General features: G+C 44.1%; 1 protein-coding gene across 5 annotated transcripts in view; it reads right to left on the minus strand.

The window, feature by feature from the left end:
* The window catches only part of LOC124146269 (phosphatidylinositol 3-kinase regulatory subunit alpha-like), a 219,178-nt gene that overhangs the window by 115,782 nt on the left and 86,068 nt on the right, over nt 1-17,328 (minus strand). The window lies entirely within an intron of this gene.

Genomic DNA, 17,328 nt, shown 5'->3' on the forward strand with positions numbered 1-17,328 from the left:
GTTTTAGGTGAGCCACAGATCACTTCACCCACTGGGCCAGTCTGATGCTCTCCACTGGTACATCTGCACCATAAGGGAATCAAAGCCAGGTTTGAGGTGAGCTATAGATCACTTCACCCCCTGGGCCAGCCAGATGCTCTCCATTGGTACATCTGGACCATAAGGGAATCAAACCCAGGTTTTAGGTGAGCCATAGATTCCTGACCCACTGGGCCAATCTGAATCTCCCCACTGGTGCATCTGCACCATAAGGGAATCCAACCCAGGTTTTATGTGAGCCATAGATCACTTCACCCACTGGGCCAATCTGAATCTCCCCACTGGTGCATGTGCATCTTTACCACTGATGACCAAGTAGGAGCCCCTGCCCCAGGGACATGAATAATGCATTCACATGATGAGACAACGCATGTAGGACAGGTGACAGATTGTAGAGTATGTTAACTGTCAGACATTTATAATCTGGTTTGCCAGAAGCCTGCCTAGGGACCTCTGAATGCCCATTGCCAGTGTTTGATTAATGTTCTCTGTTGGGACTCCGCAGCATGCAACTGCCCCACATCACCGTCACAACAAGCCGCGGAGTTCACGCTGAGGTCACACGTCAGCCCTCCATACATATTCCAGCAGAGAAACATATTCCTGTCTGCTACATGATGAAGGGGTGCTGGCACAATTTACACAACTTGTGACGTCAATGGTTTGCGTCTTATATTCTGCACCATGAAAATAGAAACAAAGAATCAGAAGTTTATTCAAATTATCATGAATGAATGGATTGTACACCAAAGTAAAAACATACCGGGGTATAGGTTTACCAGCTCAATCTATTCTAAGGAAACACAATTTGACTACTTCAGCTTTCCTATCACCAATATTCAAAGAGACAATCAAATCTAAATTCAACTCCCTCTTCAAGGAATCTCTTCAAGATGTAAATGCATCAAGAGGCACAGGAAACAGACTTAGGACATACAGGATAGTTAAAAATGAAATAAAATTAGAACCCTATCTCAGTCACTGTAAAGTAAAAAAATATCGAGTTCACTTTTCTAAACTAAGATTAAGTAACCATAAATTAAATATTGAACTTGGAAAAGCCACCAACCCCACTACATCAGAGGCTATGCTCTACATGTTCAACCATTGATGACGAAAAACACTACTTACTTCACTGTATTAAACACACTCAAGAAAGAAATATACTCTTTGGAAAATTATCCAGACAAAATGTAAATGTAAATGTCCAGGTATGAAGACAAATTATTTTACTACATCCTGTCAAATAATGAAGCAGTGAAGCAGCATTTGTTTCCATATCTATCATTTTAAACAATAAATACCCCTTCTTAATCAACTGTTGACATTCTATGTATAATAATACCATCAAATATGTAATATTGATTGTTTTGTTTTTGTATGTGTCTACAGGAATGTAAGTTATGTATGTCTGTATATATGTATATATGAATTATAATGTCTTGTCTTTTAAAATTGCATCTGTCCCGTAATGGAACGTTTCTGCAATAAATATTATCTTATCTTATCTTATAGATAATTTGAGGTGTCATAAATAATCTTTCTGTATCACCTTTGTTGTTTTATGCAACTCAGCAATATTCCCTTGACATGATAGCAGTCTATCAATAATCAAGACCAGACAATCCAGTGATGGACGTCATGAGCATTGATGTAATTGGGCCATGATGACATGCACCAAGTCAGTGAGCCTGACCACCCGATTCTGTAATAACAAGTAAGGGTTGCCGATCTTCTACCCCGGATCTTCATGTGGGCCTTTTGTATCAACTTCCTTCACAAACATGCCTCCACGTGCCTGCTTCAGCGAAGAGTCCAATAGAAGTATTGATAATTCACTACTAATTGATAATGGAAGTCATCATTCAAAATGGATGCTTATCATTTAACATCTCTTTGTATGACACTGCCAGGGATTGAACTTCCGTCCTTCCGCTCTCTGGGCAGATGCTCTCTCCACTCGACCACAGAGGTGGTCCTAAACTTCTTGAGTGAGTGAGTGAGTGAGTGAGTGAGTGAGTGAGTGAGTGAGTATGGTTTTACGCCGCTTTTAGCAATATTCCAGCAATATCACGGCGGGGGACACCAGAAATGGGCTTCACACATTGTACCCATGTCGGGAATCTAACCCTGGTCTTCGGCGTGACGAGCAAACGCTTTAACCACTAGGCTACCCGACTGCCCCTAATAACTTCTTGAATGTTTCCTAATAATAATTGTTTGACGGTTATTGTTTTGTCTCAAACTGCTACTTGTTTTATTTCATAACTGTTTTGTAGGAGTGTCTGTCACAGATGCTCCATGCTAATAAAATGGCACTCTGATACTGTTCCAACTTTCTGTGGGTTTTGCTCCTATGGAGGATGGCCAAACCATTACAGGACGAGGACAAGCAACAGATACTTAGTGCTCACATGGATACTATTACCTTGACAAGTTCATTCTCACGCTGTTGCCCATGACATGTCCTCATGTAGACTCTGACGTGTGCCAACGGCTGCCTCAGCATGTGAAGGATGTAAGTGCAAGGCTTTGCTCACACGATAGTCACTATGTTATCTTTTTACCCAAACCATCGCATGTGGCAATATTGCTCCTTATACCCCATCAACTATGCCCCCAACCTTGCCCTATATACCATATTCACTGCATCAAAAGTACTGCTCCAATAAGTGCCACATGAGTGTGAGTGAGTTGGGTTTTACGCCGCTTTTAACTGTATAACAGTTATATCACGGCGTGTCAGCTTAATGTGGGAGGAAGCCCCAAGTGATGCAGGTCTCAGACGTTTCAATCATAGGTTTCTGGAGCGCCCCAGGGACGCAACTCTGCACAGCGAATTGCCCGCATTTTACGACTGGGCCACCCGTGCCCCCAAGTGCCCCATGACCAACTTTTAGACCAATCTGCAAGTAATCTTTATAAACGCTCAGAACTAACTCCCTAAAAACATTTTCTTGTTTATTATAATTTTTTTTACAGAATATACTGTAGAAGGGGGTGCACATTATACACACATACATTGACTTAACTTTCTTTATGAAGCAAAACCACCTCCGTAGTCTAGTGGTTGAGTGTCCAGCATGGAGAGCAGGAGGTCTGGGGTTCAATCCCCAGCCACGTCATAACAAAAGATGTTAAAAGATGGTACTTGTTGTTACCCTGCCTGGTGCTGGCCATAAAGGGGCTAAAACAAGGACTGGTCGGCTCAGAGTCCCATAAGTGTGTGAGTGGGGTATTCATGTTAAACTGCATGGTATCTCTCAGTTGGCTAGCACAATAAAATCGGCATTAGTCAGGACTAGTACAAGAGCACACGCACTCACAAACACTGTACCATATATGACCGTAGATAAGCCGATATCATGGATAAGCCGAGGTATTAACATAGTCCATGAAATCTGTGTCAAATAGTTATGTGAGGTAGATAAGCCGGAACCCCAACCTAAAACTATGTCTCGTCATAATCTGTCACTGGAAATAGAATATAAGCAAATCCGTATTGAATTACACAAGTTAATCCTGTTGTTACACCATCGGTAATAAAAAGTCTTTTATTGTATATCTGTACTCATGTTTGTCATCTACATAATCTATTTTATTAATTCTAATCAAACTTTCATTCAACAATATTTACCATCCGGTACTTACAACTTCTGTTTGCCCCGTGCCATAAGTCAGCTTTACCAACTCACTGTTAATTGCAGCAACCACAATTATATTACCGCGACTGACAAATTGAAACGAACCGAAATTGAGAGAAAATGGATACATATATCATAACTGCCTAACTTTGACTGTTAAAAGACATATTTGTTGTCTTTTGATGATGAAATGTCAACATATTGTTGTGGAAATATCAAGATAGCGAAAAACCTCAACGGTGATTTCTCAAATTGTTCCATGCGAAAAAAGAATACACACAGCAATCTTTATCCCTGCATATAAAACAATGCCTAGCATAACAAGAAATACGGTGTCGTGCCTGGTTAGCGAAAATCCAATTTTCCCTAGTATCAGTAAAGCGAAAACCCAAGTTGGGGTATTTGTCCTACGAAAGCGAGAAATGAGTAATTGCTATAAAAACACCGGATTGCCGTAGTTTAGATTAGCGCCCGTGCTGTTCAAACAGAGAAGAGGAGAGGAGAGGAGAGGAGAGGAGAGGAGAGGAGAGGAGAGGAGAGGAGAGGATAAGAAAACCTGAGATCTGGAACCATTTTGGTAACCAAGGGCATCGCACTAACAATAACGTCGAGGGGTGGAATCACAAACTCAACAAACTTGCCAGGAAGAGCCATCCGAACATTTTTGAAGTTGTTACGCTATTTCAAAGAGAACAATCCAACGTAGAAGTCGCCATTCAACGAATTGGAGCCCACTGGTCAGCACCACCCAGAAAGAGAAGATACCGGCTGATTGACAACCGTCTTCAGGCTCTGTAAGACAATCTCGTCAACAACGTCATCGGCGACGTTGAGTACACAGATGATGTTGGTGACCTGATCCACTTGGAGTGCATGACTTGAACACAACGTGTATGCCAGTGCAACCGCAAATTTATTATAGAATGTATTTATGTATTTACCATTATATTTTAAGATATGAGTTATTGTTGTTTTTGTAGAAATTATAATGTACATCTATGAAATATTAAAGTATTAGAGTTATTAAATTTGTTAAATGTAAAGTACTTTTGTGCAACTATACTATACTTCAGCATCTAATAAATTACTAGTGTGATAACGGTATACGCATTTCTATGTTTTTCTTGTAATTTGAGAGTCCCGGTATAGCAATATCCCGTGTTTACTATAGCGTGACCAGTCTTACTGTAGCTTCACGAAAGCAAAGAGATTTTAGAGTTGAATATGGCTAGATTTCGCTCTTCCGGCCCAGAACCAGAAATACAATCAAAATGGTAAATCATCATGTTTAGTGACGCATAATCGCAAATTTCACAAGTTTGTTATAGCATTGTTCATTCACTTGAAGCAATACGATGTAGTTTTTTTACCAACAGAAAAAGAGTTTGATGAAAGTGTAACCATACATAAGCCGACCCCTTGCTACAGAATCTATTTTCTAGTCCTCAAAATTCCTGGTCTTTAATTTGACATGAACAGAGGTATGGTTTTCAGAGTGCCCATGATGGGATCACTCACTGATATCAAATGGTGATAATCAAACTGTTCCATACATTAGAAAATCAACTCAGTGATGACACTTGCTCATTTAATTAACCAGGGATGTATTTCTGTTTTTGATGGATATATCTAAAAAAGCACCAAAAATAATCGAGAGCTCTACTGTTGCAGTCACAGATGAATTTATTGTGATCTATATTGTGTTTTTCTGAGCACCCAGAGTGCCTTTTACTGCAAAATTCAGTATCGCATGTGGCAATATTGGTCCTAATATCGCATCCACTTTCATAATCCCAGCCTACATATGACAAACATGCCATATACGTCCTTATATCCTTTCCACTATGTGCATTATCGGTCCATATATCCCAATCTTTTAGACACCTCTTTCCACCCAGCCATGTATGTCCAAATATGTGCATCACTAGCCCATATACCCCAATTTTTGCCCTCTGTACCCCACAGCAGGGAATGTCCAAATATCTGAATTATTGGCCCCGTTTCTTCTTGTCCTCAGGTGCCCCCAGCCACCCTGGGGTATTAGTCAGCTTTATGTATGGGGGTCATTGACAGGTCAGTGGGCAGGTATAAGGCCACGACCTATGCCCTGAGGCTGTGAAGTCTTGTCCACCTGACTGAGTGTTGGCAAGCTCACTTGGTCAAACAGGCCCTAAGGTTACAATTTCCCAATACCACACCTGCATAAACACATAACTTGAGGTAATCAAGCTATAGCAGGCCACACTTCACCTGTCAGTTTCTCTACACATCAGACCTCTTTCAAGGATGGAAATTAACAGTTTGTAGGGTCGAAAGTTCATGGCTTTTAGATAAATACACTAATTGCTCATCTCAAGGCCAAGAACCAACCCTAAGTGACACATTACGGCCAAGGTGAACACAACAGTACATATCTTACATCCGAGTCGCAGACATTACTCTTAGGCCAAGTGGCTTCATCAACATGAATGTATGGTAATTAATTACTAATTTTTGCCATCCATTCGTTATAATTCCATTCACAACAGACAGCACAACACAGTATAAAGTAGCCTTGCTCAAAGGCTGTACTGAAAGAAAAGTCCATGGATGTGTAGCAATTCTATCCTCCTAATAGGCAAGTCTAGATATGTGGACAGTAAGGACGCCAGTCTCTTATAGGGACAACTTGTTCTTATTATTTACATCATCTAGAACTTATGATTTAAGCTAATAATTATTGTCTTAGAGACTTGTGCAAGTCTAAGTATAAGCAAAGCCTCCTCCTTCCATGGCTACTGCGACCTCTTCACCTTGTTTCTGCACAGTTGTTTCTTATTGTCGGCCATAAGATAAGATAAGATTTATTGCAGAAACATTCCATTACGGGACAGATGCAATTTTTTTAAAATGACAAAACATTATGATTTATATCTACATATATACAGACATTCCTGTAGACACACACACAAAAAAATATTACAGATTTGATGATATACATAAATTGTCATCATTTGATTAAGATCAAGGGGTATTTATTGCTTGTAATTATAGATATGGAAACAAATGCAATTGATGTTGATGGCTTCATTATCTGAGAGGATATAGTGAAAGAATTTGTTTTCATGACTGTGGACATTTACATTTTGTGGGATAATGTTCCAAAGTGTATATTTCTGACTTGAGTGTGTTTGGTACAGTGAAGTAGGTCATCATCAATGGTTGAACATGTGGAGCATAGCCTCTGATGTAGTGGGGTTGGTGGCTTTGTAGGTCTTCCAAGTTCAATATCTAATTTATGGTTACATGTGCTGCTGGAGTAGAACTAACAAGCCACGAGGAATTGTGGGCTATCTGTCCTGACTGGACTAATCATGTAATTCATGACTTTCCCAACACGTTCATAACGCAGAGACAGTCTGTATTTGTGGCTTATTCTCCACAGTACCATTTGTCTTTTCTATAGGACGTTATGTGTCTGTTGGTGACATGAATCTGCTTCATCGACCTCTTGTTATAACATTATATCAAATAATAAGTGACATCATGAACTGTTTTCTCTTTAAGATAAGATTTGTGACCGACCATGAGATAAGGGACCCTGTGGGTGAAAAATAACATTTTGACTTTCATTATATTTTAAAACTACGGCATCTTCAGAACACAAAAATACAATTCACAAGCTATCAATATAATTTTTATAACAGACAAACTTGAGATCACACATGGCAACCTTGACTGAAGTCAGTTGACGTCAAACGACTTTATGAAATCTTAGCACAAATGTGTCCTAGTACCCATAACATCTCTTTTCTCCTGGTGGGTCATATTTATTGCAGAAAACATTCTATCACGGAACAGATGCAATTTACATGACAACATATGTTCACTCACTCACTCCCCCACCCACTCACTCACTCCCCCACCCACTCACCAACTCACCCAACCATCCACCAACTCACCCACCCATCCACCCACCAACTCACCCACTCACTCCCCCACCCACTCACTCCCCCACCCACTCACCAACTCACCACCCCATCCACAAATTCACCCACCCATCCACAAACTCACCCACCCACCAACTCACTCACCCACCTACTCACCAACTCACCCACCCATCCACTCAATCACCCACCCACTCACCCACCCATCCACTCACTCACCCACCCACCCACCCACTCACCCACCCATCCACTCACTCACCAACCCACTGACCAACTCACCCACCCACCACCAACCCATCCACTGACTCACTCACTCACTCACCCACCCACTGACTCACTCACTCACCAACTCAAGCATGCACACACAGGAATCATTTCAAGTACATATCAATAGGTGGATATCAATTGAGTACAACAGATTTTTTATAAGATAAGATTTATATCACCATAGATGCAATATCTAAATGACAAACCATTTAAAATCATTCACTCACTCACTCATTCATGCTTGCTTGCGCGCATGCACGCACACACACAAAGGAATCATTTAAAGTAGATATCAGTATTACAGATCTGATCATTTTATTCATAAAACGTCAGATTTTCATGGCCAATAAGTATTCATTGCTTGAAATCATAGACATGGAAACAAATACAGTGGTTGATAATGTCTTTACTTGAGAGGATGTAGTGAAATAATTCGCTTTCATATTATGGATATTTACGTTTTGTGTGGATAATTTTTCAAAAAATATATTTCTTTCTTGACTGTTTGACAGTGAATCAGGTAGTGTTTTTCATCATCAATGGTTGCACACGTAGAGCAAAGTCGGATATAATGGGGTGGGCAGTTTTGAATGTCTTCCGCGTTCTATATTTAATTTATGGCTACGAGGTTACTGGTTTCTAAGGGTAGAAAAAGTTCTTGATAAATCATAATATCAGAGTGACTGAGACAGGGTTCTAATTTTATTTCATTTTTAACTTTCCTGTATGGTTTTATGCCGCTTTTAGCAATATTCCAGCAATATCACAGCTTCACACATTACCCATGTCGGGAATCGAACCCAGGTCTTCGGCGTGACGAGCGAACGCTTTAACCACTAGGCTACCCGACCGCCCCTGTTTGTGATAGAAATTCTGAATTACTTATATATGTATCTGAAACTAGACTGAACTGGTACTCCCAACCAAATAGGTTATTCACCAAAGATGTATTTTCAGCAAACGTATTCTGAAGTGTTATGTTGTATAGAAGATAGGACATACTGCTACAATGTTACCATGTATGCCCAATGGAATATGTTTCTGCAAAGAATCGAGACCCAGGGAATAATCAATCAGCATGAAGCAAAAATCATATTACATAGTGTGAAAAACTCATACTAAATTCCCCAAGAGAAATGTCGGTATGGCTAATACCAGGCAACAGCCACTTGTAGATTGTCATTTGGGTTCCTGGGGACTTCAGTTACAAATAGGGGTCAAGGGGTCAGCTAGGTCCAGGATCTCTCCTCCCAATTAGCTGTGTGTAGTCTGTCTTACAGACCCTGATACAAATATAAATCAAATACAGCCCATGCAAGTCTAATGTTTGGCAAGTCTAGATTACTGCAGTATCTGAAAATGAAGAGAATCACTGGGCTCCCTTTTTATTATATTTTTATTAAGATAACTGAGCAACTGTTTTTTCTGTACGATATGTTCATTTCAGAGACTATATGTTAGTCTAAGCGGTGTGGGGTGCATCCGTATCCATGAACTGTGGTAAGACTTGCATTTCATGATTATGGCCAAAACAAAAAACAGATTTGTATGGCACTATGCAATCAACTAGGGCTGGGACGGGTAACTCGGGTACTAGGATCGGGTGGGTCCTGAGTAGGACTCGGGTACCCACAGGACTACCCGGATATATTGTTTAATGACAAAAAATAACTTACACTCTATGGTTACAATACAAGTCATTAATGTTCCCATTACTTTCTGACAATGCACCCATTCCTTCTGATTTTTATATGCTTGAATATAGATAAAACTCCATGCAGTAAACTTCAGTGTATGCATGACCAGATCGTTTTACACATGTATTTGAATACATTTTGCCAGGACTACGGTCAAACCTTTCCAAATCGGACACTTTGTACCTATTTCTAAATATCTACAACGGCTACCCGGGTAGGGTCGGGTAATAGGGTGGAGGGTACCTGGGTAGTAAATTTTGACTCGTCCCATCCCTACAATCAACCTAGCAAAGCCATGGCCATCTTTCTTACAAAGACATATTTTCACAGATGCATTGATGCATTTTGACAAATAGGATGTTGTATGAAATAGAGCTGCCTTTGATTATATTTTGATCAGATTCTTCTGTTCAGTTTAAGTAATGGATCACGACAAAAGGTGTAAAGCATGAATCGATCTTGAAAAGATACTTCACCTCTCCTACCCAGCCCTGTTCCGAAAAAGCTATAGGGTATTTGTATTCTATGATGGATATGGTGTTAAACACAAGCCCTGCAATAACATCTATAATCCCTGCAGATAAACTCCATGTCTCACTCCCAGGGGACCCGTGAAGATCCGGGGTGGAATAGGTCTTCAGCAACCCATGCTTGCCGTAAAAGGTGACTTTGCTTGGCCTAAGAGGTGACAAACGGGATCGGGTGGTCAGGCTTGCTGACTTGGTTGATGCATGTCATCGATCCCATTTGCGTGGATCGATGCTCATGATGTCAATCACTGGATTGTCTGGTCCAGACTTGATTATTTACACAATTGGGATCGATGACATGCTTCAACCAAGTCAGTGAGCCTGATCCCCGGATCCCGTTAGTGGCCTTTTACAACAAGCATAGTCGCCTTTTACGTCAAGAATGGGTCACTTGGAACAGTAGTTCATTCATATCACAGAATGGCTGCTTGATGTGGGTGGGAAGCCCAAAGTGATGTAGGACTTAGATGCAGCTAAAGAGCGTGGGTATGCTGCTGACTAGATTAACATTTAGTCTATGAATTCTTATATTTCACAATACCCTTCTCGACTCTAAAATGAAACAAATAATTTTCCAGATGCAGATTTCATGTGTGGAACAGAGCTAGCTAAAGCTGGCTAGACTTGCTTCTGTATGCATATCTAGACTGCTGTTTTTTCCATATTCCAGTCATAGCTGACAAACCTAGAAGCATGACAAAGGAGAATCCAGGATTTGAACCTATGATCATAGGTTCCAAGCCTGCCTACAAAGGAAGGCCTGGGTTTCGATCCCGGGCCGTATTATACCAAAAGACGTTAAACGATGGTCCTTGATGTTACCCTGTCTAGCGCTCGGCATTAAAGGCCAAAAACAAGGACTGGTCGGCTTGGAATCAGTATACTGTGTCTGAGTGGGGTATTCATGCTAAACTGCAGCATGGTATCTCAGTGTGCTAGCACCAGTAATCAGTATTAGTCCAGACTAGTACAAGCAGCCACACACACATGCATGCATGTCGCTAATCTTGGACGCGATGTTTAAACCCCATTTCACCACACTTTAAACAACAGTGCCACTGCGGCCCCTTGATACAGAAAACTTTCATTTCTTATGCATGAACTGAAGTGAATTATGTAAGATCAGAGATAAAATTAGCTAAGATAATGCTTTCTTGCATAGTTCTTCTTACATCAGAACATTACAAATGTTACACGAAACCAAAAAAATCCCAAAAACATAAAGGGTATTAAACGAATACAATTACACATTTGAAACAGACATGAAGAGCATTAAAAGGTTCAAAGTGAGTGAGTGAGTGAATAAGTGAGTGAGTATGGTTTAACGCCGCTTTTAGCAATATTCCAGCAATATCATGGCCAGGGAAACCAGTTATGGGCTTCACACATTGTACCCATGTCGGGAATCAAACCCGGGTCTTCGGCGGGACGAGCGAACACTTTTACCACTAGGCTACCCGACCGCCCCAAAAGGTTAAAAGTGAAATGAAACAAATGCTGTAGATATTGGGTTATAAAGCTTAAAAACACAAGGATTTAACATTTATTTAAAATTGATATGTTTAATAGAATAAAAGACCTTTGGAGTCATTTTGATTTAACATTAATTAGGTTTCTGAATCAAACATCCTATTTGTCATCTTCCAGACAATGGCATAAGGATCTATACAGAAACATTGCCATTACAGTAAAATAAAGAAGCTGTCACCCATAAATTGTGTCTACAAAGAGAATGACAAGAGTTCAAAAAGCGAGATGGATCATCTAAACTTTGTGATGCGATGAAGAACATAATTAGACATCCCTGACACATGATGAGGATTCCTTCATTTATACCATCCAATAGCAATCATTGAATTAAATCAACAGTATTCCCCGGCAGGTCAAAGTGGCTGTCGAACTCGTGGGTGGTTGGATTAAGAGCGTATCTTTCTGTGACGGATGGTGACCAGAAGTGACATATTTCTAACCAAGGTTACAAAGTTCTGCCACTGCCACCAGACAAGAGCTCCACTTGATTGAGGCAATTAGATCAGAGCAAACATGGGAAGACAATCAATGCTCACAATGGGCGTGGTCACAGAGAGAAGGGCAAGAATGGATTGTCCATCACTCTGCAGCCCGTCTGCCTCAACATGAAGTCACTCTATATGGGCAGCCTCAATGAGTCTCAAGGCCGTGTCACCACTGCTCTCCATTTCAGGATCGACAGAATTACATGAGACAAGATCCAGGCTTCCACAGTTTCCTTTTTTGGTATAACAAGAACATATCTGGGTTTCCTCTTTTGGGCATAGTTGAGTCACAGTTCCACAACAACATTCCTGTCGGCCACTGTCAATCCTTCTTGATGAGGTTGGCTCTGGTTTCTTATCGTTTAACAGAAAGATGTTTTCTTATTTATTTCAAGTTCAATCATAAAATTATTGAGATATTTTTCTGGGTATCCATATATACAGAACCAGATAAATATGCTCCATGACTGAGGCTAGAGGGGAGGTTCCATGACTGAGGCTAGACTCCTTGACAGAGGCTACAGTGGAGGCTCCATGACTGAGGCTCGAGGGAAGGCTCCATGACTGAGGCTAGAGGGGAGGCTCCATGACTGAGGCTAGACTCCATGACAGAGGCTACAGTGGAGGCTCCATGACTGAGGCTCGAGGGATGGCTCCATGACTGAGGCTAGAGGGGAGGCTCCATGACTGAGGCTACATAACAAAGGCTAGTGAGGTGGCGCCATGACAGGCTTGAGGGTTGTCTCCATGACTGAGGCTAGAGGGGAGGCTCCATGACTGAGGCTACATAACAGAGGCTAGTGAGGAGGCGCCATGACAGGCTTGAGGGTTGTCTCCATGACTGAGGCTAGAGGGGAGGCTCCATGACTGAGGCTACATAACAGAGGCTAGTGAGGAGGCGCCATGACAGGCTGGAGGGTTGTCTCCATGACTGAGGCTAGAGGGGAGGCTCCATGACTGAGGCTACATAACAAAGGCTAGTGAGGAGGCGCCATGACAGGCTTGAGGGTTGTCTCCATGACTGAGGCTAGAGGGGAGGCTCCATGACTGAGGCTACATAACAAAGGCTAGTGAGGAGGCGCCATGACAGGCTTGAGGGTTGTCTCCATGACTGAGGCTGGAGGGTTGTCTCCATGACTGAGGCTAGAGGGGAGGCTCCATGACTGAGGCTACATAACAAAGGCTAGTGAGGAGGCGCCATGACAGGCTGGAGGGTTGTCTCCATGACTGAGGCTAGAGGGGAGGCTCCATGACTGAGGCTAGAGGGGAGGCGCCATGACTGAGGCTAGAGGGGAGGCTCCATGACTGAGGCTACATAACAGAGGCTAGTGAGGAGGCGCCATGACAGGCTGGAGGGTTGTCTCCATGACTGAGGCTAGAGGGGAGGCTCCATGACTGAGGCTACATAACAAAGGCTAGTGAGGAGGCGCCATGACAGGCTGGAGGGTTGTCTCCATGACTGAGGCTAGAGGGGAGGCGCCATGACTGAGGCTACATAACAGAGGCTAGAGGGGAGGCGCCATGACAGGCTGGAGGGTTGTCTCCATGACTGAGGCTAGGGGGGAGGCGCCATGACTGAGGCTAGAGGGGAGGCTCCATGACTGAGGCTACATAACAGAGGCTAGTGAGGAGGCGCCATGACAGGCTGGAGGGTTGTCTCCATGACTGAGGCTAGAGGGGAGGCTCCATGACTGAGGCTAGTGAGGAAGCTCCATGACTGAGATTACATAAGAGAGGCTAGTGGGGATCCATGACTGAGGCAACATGAGACACAGGTAATTTCAAGCCAACGCCCCAGTCCTGGAGTTGTACTACTTCATGGACCACTGGTTTTAGTAATACCTTCAATGGAGGCTGAAAAGCTGTTGTAGCGTATTTACGTCACAAACTACTTTCATTCATCTGGCAAGGTGTAAACTGCACGTGGCCTACTAACTCCTGTCCCTATACAGACCCAGTAATCAGTCGGGGTTCAGTAAGTCAATGACTTATACTTGAAGTTGCTTTGAACAGTATTTCCGTTATATTATTGTGTACCAGATAATGGGAGAGGAAATTTCAAAGTGACACAGGTTGTAGGCATTTATACCATTGTAGAACCCACTGAGAGGGTATGGGACATCTTGGGTGTCTAAAATAGGATGTTTCCGAAATTGATGGAGACAACCGAGGTTCATGTGCCCATCGCATTCCCTTCTTCAAGATGGCGACCTACTTCTTCAACTTGGAAACAACACATCAAACATAAGACTTGGGCCTCATTCAACAAAAGTAAACATGATTACAACTGTAAAAAGTTTAAAGAATGGAAATTACAACTGTCTTAGCCGGGGTTCTATACGTGAGTCCTACGAGGGGCGTTCCATAAGTTTTGCAACTTCAATGTAAGACCAAGTCGCAGAACATCTTTTGCACTTTTATTTTTCAATATAATCTTCATTCACCTGAATACACTTATTCCATTTGTTTTTCAAGCTTTTAATTCCACTTTTATAGACATCCGCAGATTGGACCTCTAACCACGCCTCTGTGGCAGCCTTTATGTCCTTGTCATCCTGGAAGCGTCTTCCACGTAGGGCAGATTTCATTTGCCGGAACAGGAAATAAGTCACTGGGGGCTAAGTCTGGGCTGTACAGTATTAAAAGCTTGAAAGTTTATCCACCACACATCCAATACACAATGACCTAGACTCTATAATAAGGATTGAATACACACTGACCTTGACCCTATAATCACGATTGAATACACACTGACCTTGACCCTATGATCACCCATCCAAAACACAATGACCTGAATCCATGATGACACCAGGACCGACAATACAACATGGCCCAGTAACATTACAGAACTTCTGTCTTTCTGGCGTAATCACCTTACCACCTGTTACCAAGGACATTTCAGAAACCATTACAAGTATATTAACCAAGTTATCCCATCAGTTCAGTGTGTCACATTATTTCTCTGTTACCAGTGACACAAAAGTGAGGCATTGCTACATAACTGTCCTCTCTGTCTCCAAAATAACAGCAGCTTGGAGTCTACAGATGTCACTGAGAGGGTGCAAATAAGCCATCCACACACACTTGTTGATTCATATAGCCTGTCACATCACACAAGTAATTAAATTGTATCTATCCATAAATATTTCAACTGCTGACCTGAAAATATCCCAGATGTTGCAATGGCTGAAAGAAACAGCAACACACAATGTCTTCAGCTCCCTGAGAAGTCATTCGTGTACGTTGATCATAAGGAGTGCAATCAGATAACGTCATTCTATTCTATATATCTACCTGGGTACGTTTTTTTTATCAAATATCATTATCAGAACGTTTAACATATCTTCAACATCAGTCCATATTTGATTCTCTATCAGGGTGGTCTGCCAGTAATCAAGCCCGGACCAGACAAACCAGTGACTGAAAGTATGACCAACTGTCCAAGCCGTCTGGGAGGATGACACACAATCAGGGTGTCCAGGCACTGTGAACACGGAGCAGGTAGTCCAGGCACTGGGGACTCGGAGCAGGTAGTCCAGGCACTGGGGACTCGGAGCAGGTAGTCCAGGCACTGGGGACTCGGAGCAGGTAGTCCAGGCACTGGGGACTCGGAGCAGGGTGTCCAGGCACTGTGAACATGGAGCAGGGTGTCCAGGCACTGGGGACTCGGAGCAGGTAGTCCAGGCACTGGGGACTCGGAGCAGGTAGTCCAGGCACTGGGGACTCGGAGCAGGTAGTCCAGGCACTGGGGACTCGGAGCAGGTAGTCCAGGCACTGTGAACACGGAGCAGGTAGTCCAGGCACTGGGGACTCGGAGCAGGTAGTCCAGGCACTGGGGACTCGGAGCAGGTAGTCCAGGCACTGGGGACTCGGAGCAGGTAGTCCAGGCACTGGGGACTCGGAGCAGGGTGTCCAGGCACTGGGGACTCGGAGCAGGGTGTCCAGGCACTGGGGACTCGGAGCAGGGTGTCCAGGCACTGGGGACTCGGAGCAGGTAGTCTAGGCACTCGGGACTCGGAGCAGGTAGTCCGGGCACTGGGGACTCGGAGCAGGTAGTCTGGGCACTGGGGACTCGGAGCAGGGTGTCCAGGCACTGGGGACTCGGAGCAGGGTGTCTAGGCACTGGGGACTCGGAGCAGGGTGTCCAGGCACTGGGGACTCGGAGCAGGTAGTCTAGGCACTGGGGACTCGGAGCAGGTAGTCCAGGCACTGGGGACTCGGAGCAGGTAGTCCAGGCACTGGGGACTCGGAGCAGGTAGTCCAGGCACTGTGAACACGGAGCAGGTAGTCCAGGCACTGGGGACTCGGAGCAGGTAGTCCAGGCACTGGGGACTCGGAGCAGGTAGTCCAGGCACTGGGGACTCGGAGCAGGTAGTCCAGGCACTGGGGACTCGGAGCAGGGTGTCCAGGCACTGGGGACTCGGAGCAGGGTGTCCAGGCACTGGGGACTCGGAGCAGGGTGTCCAGGCACTGGGGACTCGGAGCAGGTAGTCTAGGCACTCGGGACTCGGAGCAGGTAGTCCAGGCACTGGGGACTCGGAGCAGGTAGTCTGGGCACTGGGGACTCGGAGCAGGGTGTCCAGGCACTGGGGACTCGGAGCAGGGTGTCCAGGCACTGGGGACTCGGAGCAGGTAGTCTAGGCACTGGGGACTCGGAGCAGGTAGTCCAGGCACTGGGGACTCGGAGCAGGTAGTTCAGGCACTGGGGACTCGGAGCAGGGTGTCCAGGCACTGGGGACTCGGAGCAGGTAGTCCAGGCACTGGGGACTCGGAGCAGGTAGTCCAGGCACTGGGGACTCGGAGCAGGTAGTCCAGGCACTGGGGACTCGGAGCAGGTAGTCCAGGCACTGGGGACTCGGAGCAGGTAGTCCAGGCACTGGGGACTCGGAGCAGGGTGTCCAGGCACTGGGGACTCGGAGCAGGGTGTCCAGGCACTGGGGACTCGGAGCAGGGTGTCCAGGCACTGGGGACTCGGAGCAGGTAGTCCAGGCACTGGGGACTCGGAGCAGGTAGTCCAGGCACTGGGGACTCGGAGCAGGTAGTCCAGGCACTGGGGACTCGGGGCAGGGTGTCCAGGCACTGGGGACTCCATATTACTTCATAATTCTTTCAGGAGGTTCCATTTCTGTTACATCACTATGGTTCCTTTTCAATTTGATATCTCAACTTTTGTTCTAAATATATCCATATTGCATGCATCAAAACATCAA

Source organism: Haliotis rufescens, unplaced genomic scaffold, assembly GCF_023055435.1.
Source record: "Haliotis rufescens isolate VD_foot unplaced genomic scaffold, xgHalRufe1.0.p SCAF_2, whole genome shotgun sequence".
NCBI classification, from domain to species: Eukaryota; Metazoa; Mollusca; class Gastropoda; order Lepetellida; family Haliotidae; genus Haliotis; species Haliotis rufescens.